Here is a 17,413-nt window from a genome sequence, read left to right on the forward strand (position 1 = left end):
AGGGAAGGCAAGATCATCTCCTATGATACTATTGATCAAAGATAGATCTTTTAAGAAGTTTGTTGACAGATACATCTGATGCAGCAGATAACTGGTATATTCACCTGTTTAAATCAGTAATGTCCACTTTAGAAAAAAAATTCTTCCTGCTCAGTAGAGAACGTAGTGAAGTCAAGGAAGGGGTAGCAAGATGAAAGTTTCTAAACTCGATGCCATTGAAAGTGATTACATTATAAAACTGTGTTGTCTTTAATTCAATCCCTTAAAAGTCATTGCAGGAGTGTGCAAGCGTGTCAGTAAATGCCTTCCCTGTTTTCCCACCTTGGTAAAGGAGCAGAACCTGCAATATCTATGACAGAACATTTGAAGTTGCATCAACAGAATGTCCTGTTTCCAGAAGGAATTAATCACTTGCAGATGGTGGGAAGGAATGAAAATGACACACAGGAACTGCCTCTACTAGTTGTAGTTTAAGACATGATGAGACTGAAGTGACATGTGTCCTTTGTGTGCCCTGAATTGCTAGTTTTGACAGACCCAGTTGAGGCACCTTTCTAAGACCACAGCGTCTTGATTATATGTGGGGTGTAATTGCATGGGTCAAATTAAGGAAAGGCTGAAGAATCAAGTAACAATTGCCACTTCTATATGTCCCAGTTATGATGAAATACTACACTTATGGCTCTTACCAAGAATGTTTCTTGCTATCTTTTTAATATTATTTACTGACTTCTGTCTATTACTGTGTACACTCACTACCTTATTGTCATTCCTGAGATTTAATTCCCCTAGGACATTCTCATCCTGAGCCAAAAAGTTACAAGTTTAACTGAAGTATTCTGGAGCTATTGTTGCATACTTGGATCCTTGTGTTTTATTTTTCCAACCAGATATGTTAAGAACTATGAGGCTCTAAACTCCTCAGTTTGCACGTACAGAAGTCTTTATGGCTCAGATATTACAGGTAATGACGGGTCTTATATATCTTTATGACACAGCAGTCATAAAACTAAAACTTATCACAGTATTATAGATGAGCTTTTAATTGTGCTCATAACTCACTGAAAATTCCTCACTATCTAGCCACCATGTTTCACAGTTCAAACATAAAATTTGAGTTTCTTAGCTGAGAGAGCAGAGATAGTTTAGGGCTAAGTTTTTTCTAACTAGGTTTAAAAGAAAGGAAAGCTGAAAGGTTTTAAACATGGTTTTATGAAGAGTTTTACTTCTAGAGAGCATTCTGTTGGCAGGTCATGACAAATTTATGTCCTAGATTTTAAGCTGAGGATACTGCTTTTTTGTCTTGTAGTAGTTACACCCCTCACTGTGTTGCCCTCCTTGGTCTAAATAGTCTTCTTCCAAAATCTTTAGCAGAACTAAGTTCTTCCAGCTCCTCAGGATACTTACGTATTCATACAACTGTACACAAACCAATCCTAAACATAGCCAGGAGAGTTTGTATTTAACTAAGTCCAAATTATCCCCCTTTTCTCTTTATGGCTTCTTAAAGGATGATTTTCTGATTAGTGAGAGAACTTAGTCTTTCTGAGAAGTCATAAAAACAAACTTCAGGGAGAGACAGATGTTTATAAAGCCCATTTTTTCCTTCTGCTAGACTATGGAGGTCTCACATTGTTTTTCCTTTTAAACTTGCTAGTACTACGGTTTAGTTTTTATGGCTTCTCATTTAGTGTGGAACTGAAGGACATTTCCAGGACAACCTAATCTGACATTACAGTCATCATTTTCCCAAAGGCATTAATATGGACTCCATTAACAGATGGTAATTTGAGATTTGAGTAACCTAGCTGATCTTGGAAAAAGAAAGGGACGTGGGAGGATGGAATAATTTCTGGTCATCTCCATGCCAGGTCTCATCCTGTGAACTGCACCAGCTTTACATATGACCTTTGCTAATAGAGGTTACGTTGTGTTTATTCTATATGTGACCTGGATTTTAGGAACACATGGCACCTCTTTTCACTACTTACAAAGAAAGGTCAGCAAAAGTTATTCATACCTTTGAGTCCACCCAAAGATGACAAATTTCCTGAGTTTCATTACTTGTGATTACTAGTGAGGGCTACTTACGTAAACCAAAGTGAGAGTGGTTTGCCTTAGATCACTTCACAGAATCACAGAATCACAGAATGTTAGGGATTGGAAGGGACCTCAAAAGATCATCTAGTCCAATCCCCCTGCCAGGGCAGGAACACCCAGATGAGGTTACATAGGAAGGTGTCCAGGCGGGTTTTGAATGTCTCCAGAGAAGGAGAATCCACAACCTCCCTGGGCAGCCTGTTCCAGTGTTCCATCACCCTCACTGAGAAGAAGTTTCTTCTCAAATTTAAGTGGAACCTCTTGTGTTCCAGCTTGAACCCATTACCCCTTGTCTTACTGTTGATTGTCACTGAGAAGAGCCTGGCTCCATCCTCGTGACACCCACCCTTTATATGTTTATAAACATTGATGAGGTCACCCCTCAGTCTCTTCTTCTCCAAGCTCAAGAGATCCAGCTCCCTCAGCCTTTCCTCACACGGGAGATGCTCCACTCCCTTCATCATCTTTGTGGCCCTGCGCTGGACTCTCTCCAGCAGTTCCCTGTCCTTCTTGAACTGAGGGGCCCAGAACTGGACACAATATTCCAGATGAGGTCTCACCAGGGCAGAGTAGAGGGGAAGGAGAACCTCTCTCGACCTACTAACCACCCCCCTTCTAATACACCCCAGGATGCCATTGGCCTTCTTGGCCACAAGGGCCCAGTGCTGGCTCATGGTCATCCTGCTGCCCACCAGGACCCCCAGGTCCCTTTCCCCTACACTGCTCTCTAATAGGTCGTTCCCCAACCTGTACTGGAACCTGGGGTTGCTCCTGCCCAGATGCAAGACTCTACATTTTCCCTTGTTATATTTCATTAAATTTTTCCCCGCCCAACTCTCCAGCCTGTCCAGATCTCGCTGGATGGCAGCACAGCCCTCTGGCGTGTCAGCCACTCCTCCCAGCTTGGTGTCATCAGCAAACTTGCTGATAGTACACTCAATTCCCTCATCCAAGTCATTGATGAATATATTGAACAGTATTGGTCCCAGAACTGACCCTTGAGGCACTCCACTAGATACAGGCCTCCAAACAGACTCTGCCCCATTGATCACGACTCTCTGGCTTCTCTCCTTCAGCCAGTTTGCAGTCCACCTCACTACTCGATCATCCAGTCCACAGTTCCTCAGTTTTGCCGTGAGGATGCTGTGGGAGACGGTGTCAAATGCTTTGCTGAAGTCAAGGTAGACCACATCCACTGCTCTGCCATCGTCAATCCATCTTGAATGTGCCACTTACCTAGAATGTTTTCAATGTTCAGTTTAAACACAAATCCATTAAAAAAGAGAAGTCAGCTTGAGTAACCTGAGATCATGCCTAAGTTCTGTGTCAGCCTTTAACATGAGATAATTAATTTGTTAGAAAGGTGGCTAATAGAAGTGGTCCTTATAGAGTGGGTTATCAGTGTAGAAGCTGTCACTTCCTCACAAGCACACAGAAACTATGGAGAACACCAAGTAGCATGAAATCAAGTGCTTTATGTTTGGAAAGTTGTTGCATTAAAATTTTCATCAACTCAGGATCTTCTAGCTCGAAAACAGACAAAAAAAGATTACAATATGTTAGAGTGTAGAAACATATATGGAATAGGACAGTGAGAAAGAACTCTTACCAGCTGATGACCACAATTACAGACACCACTAGGAAGAATTAGTATTTTTAAACACTTTTGTTTTCTTCTTCCAGCCCTTTTTTCACATGCTCTTGTTTAATTTTCCTTCACCTAGCCCACACTGTGGAGAGTAGGTCTGCTCATCTTATATATCAGACTGATGAACTCCTCCCAGGGAACAACAACCAAGACAGGCAGCACACAAAAAGCCAGAAAGCACCAGATGACAGCAAAATACATCACATTTTACCACTTGTTTTTTTTGGTCTGAAACAGTGGGTTTTATTTGTTTGCAGCAGCTTCTATTTCGGTATCTCTTTTCCTTTCTGGTACAGTCTTTCCTCTTTCTCTGTCATGGAGCAATTAAGATTGGAAGGCATCTCTGCAGATCACCTAGTCAACACCCTGACTCAAAGCAGGATCAGACTGCTCAGGGTCGTGTTTGGTTGGACTTTGAACTTTGTCAAGGAAGGCTGCTCTACTACCTTTCCGTACAACCTGTTTCAGTATTTGACCACTCTCCCCGTAAAAAAAAGGTGTGGTTTTTTTTTAATTATTTAAAAATGGAATTTTCTGTATTTCAGTTTGTGCCCATGATATAAAAACACTGGTCAAAGCAGGAAGTGGTGTGTTCTAAATACAAGAATTAGAATTATTTTGGTTAAATAAAAAAAAGCCACAAAACTCTTTTTCACAGAAGTTCAATGGTTTTGCAGTGACTTAGGCCCAAAAAAGAAAGATTTGGTTAAGAGGTAGGCATTCCACCTAAGTAAATGTTCAGGTGGACTCTCAGGAATTTGAAACAGAGATATGACTCATGCATGGAGGAAGCATGAGTTTTCAGATGGGAGAATATTTACCTCTATCTGTTTGCCTTGTATTTTGGCGGATGGTTTTATTTTTATTTCTTTTGTTGCTTTAGTTGAAAAAGAAACCGCAGCTTAATTAGTGTTTTCTGTTGTTAGTTCCTAGATTTTCTTACTGAGTTTCCATGATTTTTGGTTGTCCCCTTTTTTCTCCTGTATAGAGAGTAGTTGTTTGTTTCTTTGTTTGTTTCTTTGTTTGTCTTTGAAGAAGTTTTAATAGTGTATATTTGAAAGGTAATTTCTGTCATGTAACAAAGCTCAAGAATTGGAGCTGTTTGTGGGAAGAAAATGTTTTGTTTTTCTTAGTATACAGGAGCAGGAATGGAGTACCATTCTACTCTCCCTTGTCTAGAAAACGAGAGTTGCATATGCTAGTGTCCTGCTGCCTCTTTGTGGGAAGCTGAAACCAGCTACACAGCAGGTTGGGTAGAAGACTTTTTTCTGCAGCTGGTGTGCCTGCAGATAACCACTGCTCAAATCCTCCTTGTCTATTGCAAAAAAAAGAGAGTATTAACAGCTTTAAGAGCAAATAGAGATATTCAGGAAAGCTGGCTTCCCAAAGATCATTGCCTCAGGTGTCCACCTCTGTCAGGTCTCTGTAGTGTCTGATGAGGTGGCTCGTGGTTTCCTCCTGCTTCCTCCATTTGAGGAGCTACTAGGGTTCGTACCTCTGCTCACTGCCCATTGTAGAAAACTTGTAGAAATGCAGTATCTTTGAGACCTCTGTCTTTTTCTTGGATAAGTTACAACGGATGTTGGAGAAAGTCGACTGGACAGATCTACATAGGCGTATGCATGTAGTTTGTTGGCCTAATGCATTTCCACACTAGAATTTTTACTAGGACAAAGAAGTACATTTGCATGCAGTCTGTCATCTTGAAAAGGAGATAGGTCTTCATTGTCATAACAATCCTTCTGCATATGGATCTTTTTTTCTGACTCCTCCTGTTGCTGCACTCACAAAAGCAGGAGTTATACCTCAGTCCGTTGCAGTTATAACTTCCATCTGAACTGGATAAGGTGCCTATCTCCTTGCAGAGGTCCACAGAATGGCAAAAAGAACAGGCCATTCTGACACTGCTTAGGTAGCAAACAGTTTTATCTCCTGAAATCTCCTTTTTGTTCCCCTTTTCAACTGGGAGCACTGTATTTTCTTCTAATTGGGTTTTTCTTGTCTCACATGAATGTAGTGGCAAGACTGGTATAAAAGGTGTTTTTTTTCTTAAATCCAAGGAGGGATTACTTTGCACCTCCTTTACTCCAAGTTCTGTGTATTTCTAATTAAAGTCACATGTATGAAAACCTTTTTTTAAAAGAAAACTAGATGTGTAGCCATATTTCCAGTTTGAGCATTTGGATATCTTGTGTTTTGACGATCTACTGAGGCACCATATTTTGCATAGGTAGAACTACGATAATCCTGGTTTTTGATGAATCCTGGAAAACAGTGATTGTTATCTACTAACACATTGCCTTACATTCGTCTAGAGTGTCTGGTTTCTCTGTGGCAAGAAAAAGCATACCTATGCTGTTCTTTAAAAACTGTTACTTTAACCTGATCTTAAATGATTTGAGCAATACAGGCTTAGTAACTTGCCTGTAGCATTTTTAAGAATTATTGCAGTTTCATGTGACTGGGTTCCTTTAATGCCTTGAGCTTCTTTTAATGCCTTTAGCCTCAAAACTTAAAACCCAGGTTTTTTATGATGTAAACTGTCTTTCTGCAAGGTAAACACTGTATGAGATTATACTTATTTTTAAAAATATTTATTTTAAGGGTAAAAACTGATTACAAGTAATCTCAAATATCTATGCTAAATACTGCCTGACAGGTTTCAAAAAAAAGTGAAGGAAACCTATCTTTTGAGTGAGGTAGGGAATAGAAGAATCTTATTGTCCATTGTACTCCCGTAACAGTAGCTTTAGTCAGTCTCCTGACTGAAGTATTCCCATCTGTCACAGGACATTTCAGATAGATTTTGCCCAATATACGTAAATATCAGTTATTAAAATTACAGTTCTATTGTGAAAACTTTCAGCAAACAACTTTTAGGATCTGCTTCAGTTTACACTGAATTTGTATAAATCTGGGCTGCTTTGCATAATTTGATTTTTACTGGTGTCATGCTATTGGGAAATGTGTCTGTCTACAGCTGTTAATTCTGTCTGTTGAAGGAAATGTTCTGAGTACATTTTTCAGAACGCAACATCAATTTTGAATGTGAAGTTTTATTTTTCTTCAACTTGCATATAGGACTGAATTTTCAAAGGAGTAGACTAAATAGCTCACAGTAAAATTTGATGTCACTCTGGTCACAGGGAAAATCCCTTGGAGAAAAACTTGCCTGATATGTCTGGTGGCAATTAATTTGCAGTTTCCTCAAATAAACCATGTAAGGTCATATAAAAAAATCAGGAAATTACTGAAAAGAACTTTGCCCAGAGATTTTCAGGAAAGAGAGGACAAGAATAAGAGAAAGAAACAAATATCTTCCTCCCAGGAAACGGCGAGAGGTAACACTTTGATTCTTTCTTTGGGAGCAAAAGCCAAAGTCGTGTTGGCAGGAGTTAAAGCATTACTTGTCAGCTAGGAGGGCTTTTAGCAAAAGCAGACTGATCAGATTTTGTGTGAAAGATTGGTAGAGAGGTGCCTGAAATTCTCTCCTGCCCTCTAAATATGTGCCAGCTGAAGTGAATAACTATTATTTACTGCAGCACTTGAAAAGAGAGTGTGTCAGAAGAACAAATTTAAGGGAATTTCATGGTAGTGGGGAGATGGTTAAAAGTTCAAGAGTAGTACCTACATTTTGCCTAAGTAGATACAATTTTGTGATATCACATTATGTCTCTCAAATGAGAGAATGCCTGCAATATCCAATGATCACAAATACCCACATATTTTCTTGCAGAATCAGACCATTTTTACAGTCCTAGTACTCTTCTAACCTACTGAAAATGGGATACAATTGTGCTGAATAAAATAATTTGTTTTTCTATTACAGTTATTTGCCAATATATTTGAGAGCTGGCACCATGACATAGAGCGAAAATATCAGCTTTTACTGGAATGCTATTTACAGTTTAATTGCATTCTAATAAACAGTGTAAGTAACAGTCACTCTCAGAAGGTCAAGATTTTATCTATGAGAGAGCTGATTCTTCCTGAACAAAACAATCATTTCAATGACTGTGGACTCTTTATTATATACCATGACAAAAAACAGTGCTGGTTTTACTTATTGGAGGGCCGGGGGGAAATCAGACACTCAAAACACAGCAAATCATACTGTACCACAAAACTGTCAAAGTATTATGTGCTGTTGCCTTCAGATGAGAACATCGGTTTTCAGTCACAGAGATAACGTGTGTCAAACTAGGAAAGAATTCTTAGTGGAGCAGTCAAGTTAAATGATAGAAGTATAGCAGTTCCCTTAATTGTTCTCCCGCAAACTGCATGGGTTTGAAGATTTCAGCTGTACAACTACGTGTGTGAAAGGATTTCTTCCTGGGCATTAGCACAGAGACCCTTAGATATTCCTATAGCTGGGCAGGTGCTGAAAGGACACAAAGTAACCCAAGATGCAGATATTTACTGAGCACCTGGTTGGTGCCACAGGAAAATGTTCTTTGCTTCTGCCACTGTTTTGCTTTTGTCCTTCCTGAATTACTTCAGGGGTCAGGTTTGTGTGACTTTTCAGAACCTTAATTCCTAGGTTCTGCATGATGTGATAGACACCAACTGATTTTTCCTTGCACCTTTTTATTGCAAACAGATGCTGTCTTGGAAGACTAGGCATTCAGCTTCCTAAGCTGCTGGTATGCCAGTTCAATCAAGCACTTTTTTTGTCTAGATTTGTAAATCATTTGCCAAGAAAACAAGAGGGACCAAAATTATTTTGTGTAGTGTCATCAACTTCAGTGAACTGGCTGAATGAAAAGTAAAGAATGTGTGTGGAGATGGTAACACTCCACTGGACCATTGTGCAAAACAGGGCTTTTTCAGTTTTGTGGATGCGCTTTCAAGAGATCTATGCTATAACAAAAAACTGGAAGATGGCATTGGGAGAGTCCATGCTGATAAATCCTCTTTTTCTCCATATAGCATTTAACTCAAATGGTTAAAAGACAAAAGATGCAGACTGAGAGATCGGTTAATTTCATGCTCTTGTTTGTCCACAGACTTGGTCTACTCACTGTAAAAAATGTTTATACCTTCTGAAGGATTTCCAATCTTTCTGTGTTACTACAATCTTAGAAAGTATACAGTTGCAGAAACAGAAATGTACTGTTCTGATATTTCCATCAGAAATGATCTGTGGAATTTTCAGGTGACTAGAAATCTAAAAAATATTTTCATTTCAGATAGGAACAAAATCATATCCAGAAATAAGAGAGTTCCTGTAGAAGGGCATTTCTGAGATTAAGAGGACTCTTGTCTCACAGAATTCAGGTGACACAAAAGCTAAAAGGAAAATACATTCAATGAAGATAAATTCAATCTTACATTACTTTGGTTTAATATTTTTTGGATGGGCAGAATATGTTCTCCCACATTAAACAACAACTCTGTATATCCAGAAAATCTGGAGAGATACATTGCTAGTTGTTTGTCATAAGATGCATACGGCAGATAAGTAGATGACATCATAATGATAATTTCAACAAGTCACACCAGAATTTGGATAATAATGGAAACTCTTTTGCCTTTTCACTCTTGGAATTTCTTCTTTCATATCAGGCTGAAATGTACCCGGCTCTCCTGACAATCCCTTTACCTGCTCTGTATAGTTTGGGAAACTTGGCATTCTGGGCTGTCAAAATCTCTGGAAAATACCTGGAAAAAAAAAGAAAGAAGAAAATAGTGAATAGAATCAGTAGTACTAATTAAATAGATTCACCTATTCCTCTCACGGTTCCATAGCTGTAACATTATGGTTTTTTGAGTCATACATATACATTAACTTCAGCATTTTCTCTAGGATTGTAGCAGAGTGCTGCTCCAGTGAGATCAAAGTAATTCATAACTGAAGTTTTCTTTCCATTCTCCTCCTCGCACCATGGCAAGACATGTAGTAGAATGAGGTCTAAGAAGGATCTCATCATGTGGGTTTCATGTAAATAATCTACCTCACAGATAAATGGTGGAGACAGTGTGCTGCTTTGTTGACAAGCCATGCTTTAAGCTTCCAAGGTTTTTCCAGAAAAGTGTTTGGATGGCATGTGAATATATCTAGATTTTGGTTTGAGATGTTGTGTTTTCATCCCCCTATCTTTATTTTTGCTAGGTACACCACCTTCTTACACATGACAACTTGAAAAGTATCATTTAATTAATCACTTGTTGCTTGGATACTGTCAGCCTTCTTTGACCTAGAACTGCACTCCTAAATCAAGCTTACATGAGTTGCATGAAACTCTGAAATAGCTTTGGAGTAAAAATAGCTGTAACATTGCAAATGTATATATATATATATTTTTTTTTTTTCAAGATTGACATAAATTTACCAGTCTGATGGAATTTTCTTCTGTGTTTTTCCTGTACTAAGATTAACAGTTGCAGTAGCTAGATTACAATGCAGATTATTTTGTGAGAAAGAATTTTGACGTATAAAGAACTAATGTGATTACTGTTTATTTTCTTTTGTCGTCTCAGAGAACACTACAGAGACACAGTTCCTTAGGAACTCTGTACATACTTTCCTCAAGATTAAAATTTGGATAGCAAAGAAAAACTGTTTCAAAACCAAGTAGTTTGTAAACATTTGAGAAAGCTGCTTCTTCTGCTAGAAACAATATTCTACAATTGAGCAGCTGAATTTTATTTCATTGTATAAGAGACTGTAAAAGACTGATTTCTCTTTGAGACAAAAATGCTAAACTTTGGAAATGCTTACACATATAAGCTTAATATGTGCTTGTCTACATCATTCAGATAGCTGCAATATTGAGTACTAGATTTGCATAGTGGTAGGTTGAAGGTCAATGGCACCACACTTTACATGCAGCAGTAATTATATCATCTTATGCAGCTAGAAAGCAGAAATAAAACGAGAAATCTAGAAATTAAAGAGCATGTACTGTGCATGCATCGTCTAACTAAATAATCTCCTAATTTCCCTGATTTACTTACCCAGTTCTGGGTTAATATCTCAAACACCAGTTTGATCTATCTATCTAACACCAGTACTGATCTATCCACAGAAACTGAAAGTGTTCTCTTATTGAAGGAAAAAAAAAAGTTTTCATCAAAAGTTGCAGGATTTGTCATGTCCTTCTTCCACCTTTTCCCCATTCAACAAGACTTAAAAAGGATAGGCAAGGAAAAAGGGTAATTTTTTCCTGGAAAAACAGGAGCTTGACTAACATACAAGTGACTGAATGAATGTGATGATGTTACAACATCCACTATTGCTCTTAAAAGTATGTATTTTTAAAAAAGTAAGATCAGTTAAAAATCTTTGCCGTACATAAAAGATGTATTTTGTAGAAGACGTTGCTTCAGGTTTGGTAAAGCTTATGAAACAAATTAGAATCTGGGATACGAAGTACAGTTTTGCTGAAAATTACTGCTGGTCCTTCAAAGCAAATGAGTTCAGTGAAAGGGACCTTGACAAGCTCCACTGATGACAGTGTGGCCACTGTCACCATTCCTCAATATGTGTGGGGTATCCCACTCCCACTCTGCCAGGCTCAGCAACGCCTGAATTCAGGATGTTGTTTGAAGAGGACCTGTGCCAGCACGCTGAATAATGACTTGGTAAATAAGTTTGAAGGAGCAAATTACATTCAGGATGCTCCATTTGGCAGAAGTTCCACCTAAGCAATTGTGAAACAATTGTTTAAAGACTGAATTTAAAGCCCAGGTATTAATTTCTTTCTTCCAGTGACCATTGCTGACTGGCATACAATCAATACGCTGTTGTGAGCACATTAACAATACTCAGATGTCCTCATCATGTTAACAACCTGTGCCTGCAATTCTTCACTGCATGAACTTGAAGAAAAGACTTTTCCTTTTATAGCTTCTTTCCTGGATTTGAGTGTTAGCCACCTAGCTCCAGTAAAAGCCTGAGACTGGCTTTGATAAGCATAACTCTAATAATCACCATAAAAAAGCTGGTGAGTGGTGAATCAAGATCACAGGAGATCTGTGTAGAGGGAGATGAAGTCGATCGCAGCAGCCAATTACAGCAGGGCTTTATTTTTTTTATTTTTTTTTTCCTTTTTTTGATATCTAAGTGTGCATCTCCTCCCTTGAGAATCCATGGCAAGAACTCAGTGGTTCAGATTTAAAGTCTATTCTTCTGTACTATGCAAGATGATGAACGTGAAAAAAGTACTGCTTTCATCCCTAAAAAATTATTTGCCTGCAGGAAGTGTGCAAGCCATCTTAATTTTATATTTTAAATATGTTCTTTCATTTCACAAGGCCATGCAAGTATTCTTAGCTAAAAAGCTATCTGAATAATTTTGAGTTCAGTAATACTAACTATAATTTGTTTAGAATCTGCAATTTTTGTTCTGGAGAGGCCTTACCTTGTCTTCCCTTTTAAAGATCAACAGAAAAGATGTTCTGTCTTTCGCAGACTATCAGTCATGAGCTCATTATTAGTCCAGTTTTTAATAAAGTAATTAGAAGGTCAAATAACAGTGATAGTGTATTTTCTATTAGCTTGAACTGAGCAGGATAGAGAAGCCATTAAAATGAAGAACATTTTATTTTTAAATTTAACAGAACCACATAGCTGAACATTTTCTTTCATCTGTGGCCCTCTGCATAAAGTATGTTCATAAATGACAAGTTAATTCACAAAAACAGATACAGAAAAAGGAAATTTCCATTGTCTCAGACTCTCATTGTGTCCAGAGAAGTTCAGTTTAATGAATTTGCACTCTAAATGAAATAAAGTAAATGAATGCAATGAGATTTGTCACCCTTGTCTGGTGGGAGAGAAGAAGAATACAGCGTTTCTCTTTTGGGCATTTTCTAAAGGAATATTTTAACTTTTCCGTCTGTAGTTCTTGGCCACTTAGGACTTGTTGGAAAAAATAAGGCAGCTTTCGTCACATCAGAGGTAACAGGGGCTGCTTGAAGGTATAATTGCTTTTGTTCTTCCTCGTCAGGAGAAGGTACTAGAAGTTTATGCGCTTCCTGTCGTGCAGGAATTGCTCTTATTAATAGCCTCAAGCCAGCTTTAATAAGAGAAGCTGACATCTGGTGTGCCTCTTGTGATCCGGCTCCCTGTTATGAGCTTTTGCAGGGCAGGGGTTTTGCTCTATATCTGACTAATGATGATTTCAGAATAGGCTCAAGAGAAGAAACTTTTAAGATGGCTAGATGGCCAGAAGTGAGGTTGTTTTTGCATGAGTCTTTTATGTGCAAGAACCTGTAATGGCTTCCTAGGACGATGATGGATTGCCAAAAGCTGGATAAATTGTGGTCATGTGACATGAAAGCTTCACTGATTTCTGATGCATGTTTTTACAGAACTTTAATTCAAAGTCTTCTTAAATCACTGCTGCATACACTTGGGGATATGCATTATTATTGTTTCAGGTCTTACTAACTATAAAATACACTGTGCAAATATGCTGCAGTTTTACTGAATAAGGTTGACTGAGTCTGAGCTTGATTAAATCAGTGTTCTGGTGTTTGTTGTAAAATCAAATTAATTTCTACATGGGATTCCCCCTTGTATAAAACAGGGGAAAAAAAAGAAAAAAGGAAGAGAAAAGGTACTGCTTGCTTAGAAACAGCACTGTCTTAAGATTTAGCTGAGGAATGATTCTGGTTTTCCAAGATTTAGGAATGAATCTGGATTAGGAGGAATTGACACAATCTTAAAACTGCATAAAACATACATTTGATGCCACAATTACTTAGCTCATTTTTATACATCATGACATACAAGGCATGACAACCTTTTACCCTGTTCATTGAAGAAAACCAGTTCTGACATAGCTGTACGATAAACATTCACAGCACTTAGGCAGAATAGAGCCTGATAGGATTAAAATTAAAGTCCTGTGAATAGTAGGCATGAGGTAATGAAAATTAGAATCTATTATTTAAGATAAATTTTCTTTTCCTATCCATCATTTTCCTTGATGAGTATTTGAAGTTATGGCTTCTGTATATTTTGCTGCTGAATACAAGGATAATATGAAGCTCAGGTTGTCCAAGCAGCTCTGAGTCTCACCAGAGAGACCCTCTCTACTTTCCAGAATGGGGAGGGACAACAACTCCCTCACACCCAGCAGGAGAAAGAATGCAAGAGCAGCACTGGTGAAATAAGCATTCACTGGCTTAAAAAAGGGTTGCAAAACAGGTTATAAAAGACTAGGGAATAACTGTGACCTGCGGTCAGATGGTAATTTCCATCTTTCTGCATCTTTTGGTTACCTTGATGCTGCCTCATGGGTAAAAGCAACAAGCACTTGGGTGAAAAAATTATAATTTGTTTTTGATTTTTTTTTTTTTGTTAGTGATTGTAATGTTTGCAGGAAGTTATTCTATTCCCCAGAGTTCAGAAATTTCCTGAGATGTCTTTGGCATTCAGTGTCCAAGCAGGGGAGGGGGAAGCTCTAGGACTATGAGTTTCCTTTGATTAACATCGTTTGCCATCATTACACAAGTTAGTGTTTTAGCTACCTATTTATCTGGCTCTCCCATTTTGGTGCCTGAAGGCAGATTATGTGAATCCACTTTCTGCTCCATTGTTTTGGACTGTTCTGACAGATTAGTGATTGGAGTTTCACTGTATACCATTAAATGAGCTGTGATATGTGCAGCAGGTGAGTTTGACTTTTGGGTATGATCTTACAACAGCACTTACAGAAACAGCATTTGTAGAAGCAGCTTTTAGAGAATATAATCCAGAAGGATCTTTATTAGTGTCATTTGCTATAAAAGATGCTCACATTTTGTTTTTTTAAAAATACATTTGTTGGCTGAGAGCTTCTCTTTCTATTCCGTTTTCCTCAAAACCTTTATCTTGTTCTGGAAATACAATATTATATTATTAGAATGCCTTGGTTACTATTAGGTTATTTGGTTTGTACTTTAAAATACAAGAAGACAAGAAAAGTGTGGAAGAGTGACTATGAAAGGGAAAATAGACTAAACAGATAAATGCGCAGAATTTATTTTAATGAGAATAGTCACATAAACATTCTCCTGAACTGGGGAAAACTATATGTTAAGTAGTGAAAAAAATTCTTTATGGTTTTAAGACAGCTTTCCAGAGCATGCATCCAAATGGAGATGTGGCTCTGAATATGTCCTGGGAGCTGTAAGAGAATGAGGGCACAGTCTGCACTGTGATAAGCTGACCTAGGAGTTGTAACAACAGATTTATAAAAGAGACCGCTAGCTTCCTGACAGAAGGAATACCAAAGTAGCTGTTGTTTCTCAAGCTGTAATTATTTCTCTTGATTGCTGCTGAGGCACTCCAGCAAGGGGCTGATTTACAGGCTACGACCAGCTTGTGCTTATTTTCCCAGTCATGCAGGCGACTTCTGTGTCAATTGGTCTCTGAATACATGGTCACCTTCTACTTTTCCAACTAATGATTATCTAAACATCCTTAACAAGGAGGGCAAAGCCATAAGACAAGGTCCCTGACGTGTTCTAGAATAAAAGCTTATTATTGAATAAATTCAAGAGAAAAACAACAACCATCCCAAACAAACCAACCAAACAAAAAAACCCACAAAAAAAGAACCAACCTTTCTTTTTGCTATGAGCCAAACTATTAAAGAAATGGAAAAGATAAAGCTGAGAGCCTTTAAAAAAAATTTTAGTCTGGTCACTGCCTTAAGGCAGGATCAACAATGCAGTTGTCATTTTTAGATGATATTTGTGAAACATGTTCTTTCAACCTTTCACTTGATGAAGTTTTTACTGTAAGAGTTCATCTTTGTCTTTGGCAGACTCTTCCAATGCTTCTCTTTCTTTTTGATTAGAAAGTTTTACTTAAAGTCTTGAGTAAAAATGTAATGCAGTTTAAGAGAACTTCTTGCTATCCACAACTCTGGACAAACTTTTCCATGGTTTAAGATTGTTATCCTGTTCTCTGTTCTCTAAATGATCTAAATGACCCTGAGTTTTTCAATTTTTACGCAATGAGTGCCTTTTTTTTTCTATTTTAAATTTTTTTTTTAATTTTTATTTTTTAATTTTTTTTTTAATCCCTTCTCTCCTTTCTGGACTCCAAAGCTTCAAGGTATAGTTTCCTCTGCTTTGGTTATGACACTTTTTGTGTCAGCCACTATGTCGCTTGCTTATTTTGGAGCAGCAGGGCACTGCTGATGCATCCTCAGACCAATTAAGTCAGTTGCTTGATCCCTTTTTGTAAAACTATTGCTTAATCAATAATTCCCTAAATGAATTTATGCAGATGATTATCTCTACCCACAAAGAATTTTATTCTTCTCCTTATTCCACTATTTGTTGTGGGTATTGTTTTTTTTGTGTTTTTTTTTTTTTTTTGATGTGTGTGTGTGTTCAGCACTGTTTTGTCTCAACTTATCAGAAGTTTTTTGAACAAGTTTTGCATTCATCTAACCCTCCTTTTTTGTCCCCCAACTTGCTTACAATTCTGCTCTGTAGGACAAGATCCTTGTTTAATTCAAGAAAAATTGCAGTGATTGCTCCTTTCCTAACAAGAAATACATTACATTATTTACTGTTGCTATTAATACAAAATCAAATTACGTATGTCAGAAATTGGTGAAACACAGGGCTATTCTTTAGTAGTTCAATGCTAATTTTAGTTTCTTGTGAACAATTGGGTTAGGAAGTGATGCTACAGTACAGTGCTGCACTAACATCCTGACCTACATAAACTCTGCCTCCTCCAGGAAGGACGAGGGGTATTTAGAAGATGTAATTTTCAAGACCTAGCCATTTACTGGTTTGCAGCTTGATCAACAGGACTTAATTTCAGAAAGTCATCACAAAGAATGGTGAAATTAAAATTATTCTGAAATTCATAAAAATGTATTTCCTGCTGTGTGTCAAATTCCCATGTTTGTGGAATACAAGGAAAGCATTGTTAAATTCTCAAGTTCTGTAAGAAGTTTCATTAAAAAAAGCAAAAATAAAATAAAAAAACCCAATCTCTTGTGATGAAAGAAGCAATTAACTACAAAAGTTTCACACATTAGTTCATCAAAATTTTCCAGTGAAGTTAAGTGCATCCCTAACTTGATTTACTTGTTCTTCCTCTCTGCTGCTCTTTTACTCTGGCTGTGTAAAGGCTGTGGATATGTGGGCCTGTTGTGTGTGTGTGCATGCTTTTGGGAAGAAGACCCAGCAACAGACAGGCACTGGATTCTGGATTAGGGTCATGAAATAAAATTATAAGATATATTCTGAAACAAGTCATCATTACATGAGGTCTTTTTCTTATTAGTTCTTTATAGAATTAGCTTCTTCAAACTGCCATAATGGGGGGTATTTGCATGTATCCCATATCTAGGTAGTCTTAAGTAAGGCTTCTGTGATGTAGTGTCCTAAATTTCACCTGTAAAGAACGAAAACTCAAACCAGATTTTCAAGAATCCCAAGCCCCAAGGTAAGGATTGAAGTTTTGTTGAATGGCCAAGTAAAGCTTCAATAAAGCCCACTAAGTAGTGAATTATCTTCGTGATTTTTATATACCCAATGCTTATAAAATCCAATTAGGTTTTGTCTGTGCTAAGCTGCAATGGTTATAATCTGAAAGACGGGAGATTCTGATTCGAAAAAAGAAAAAAGCAACTATAACATGGTCAGTCTGGCAGAGGAGGAGGGGTCCAAGGAGGTTCTGATATCTCTGTTCCAGGAGGTTTTCAA

This window comes from Caloenas nicobarica, chromosome Z, assembly GCF_036013445.1.
Source record: "Caloenas nicobarica isolate bCalNic1 chromosome Z, bCalNic1.hap1, whole genome shotgun sequence".
Classification (NCBI taxonomy): domain Eukaryota; kingdom Metazoa; phylum Chordata; class Aves; order Columbiformes; family Columbidae; genus Caloenas; species Caloenas nicobarica.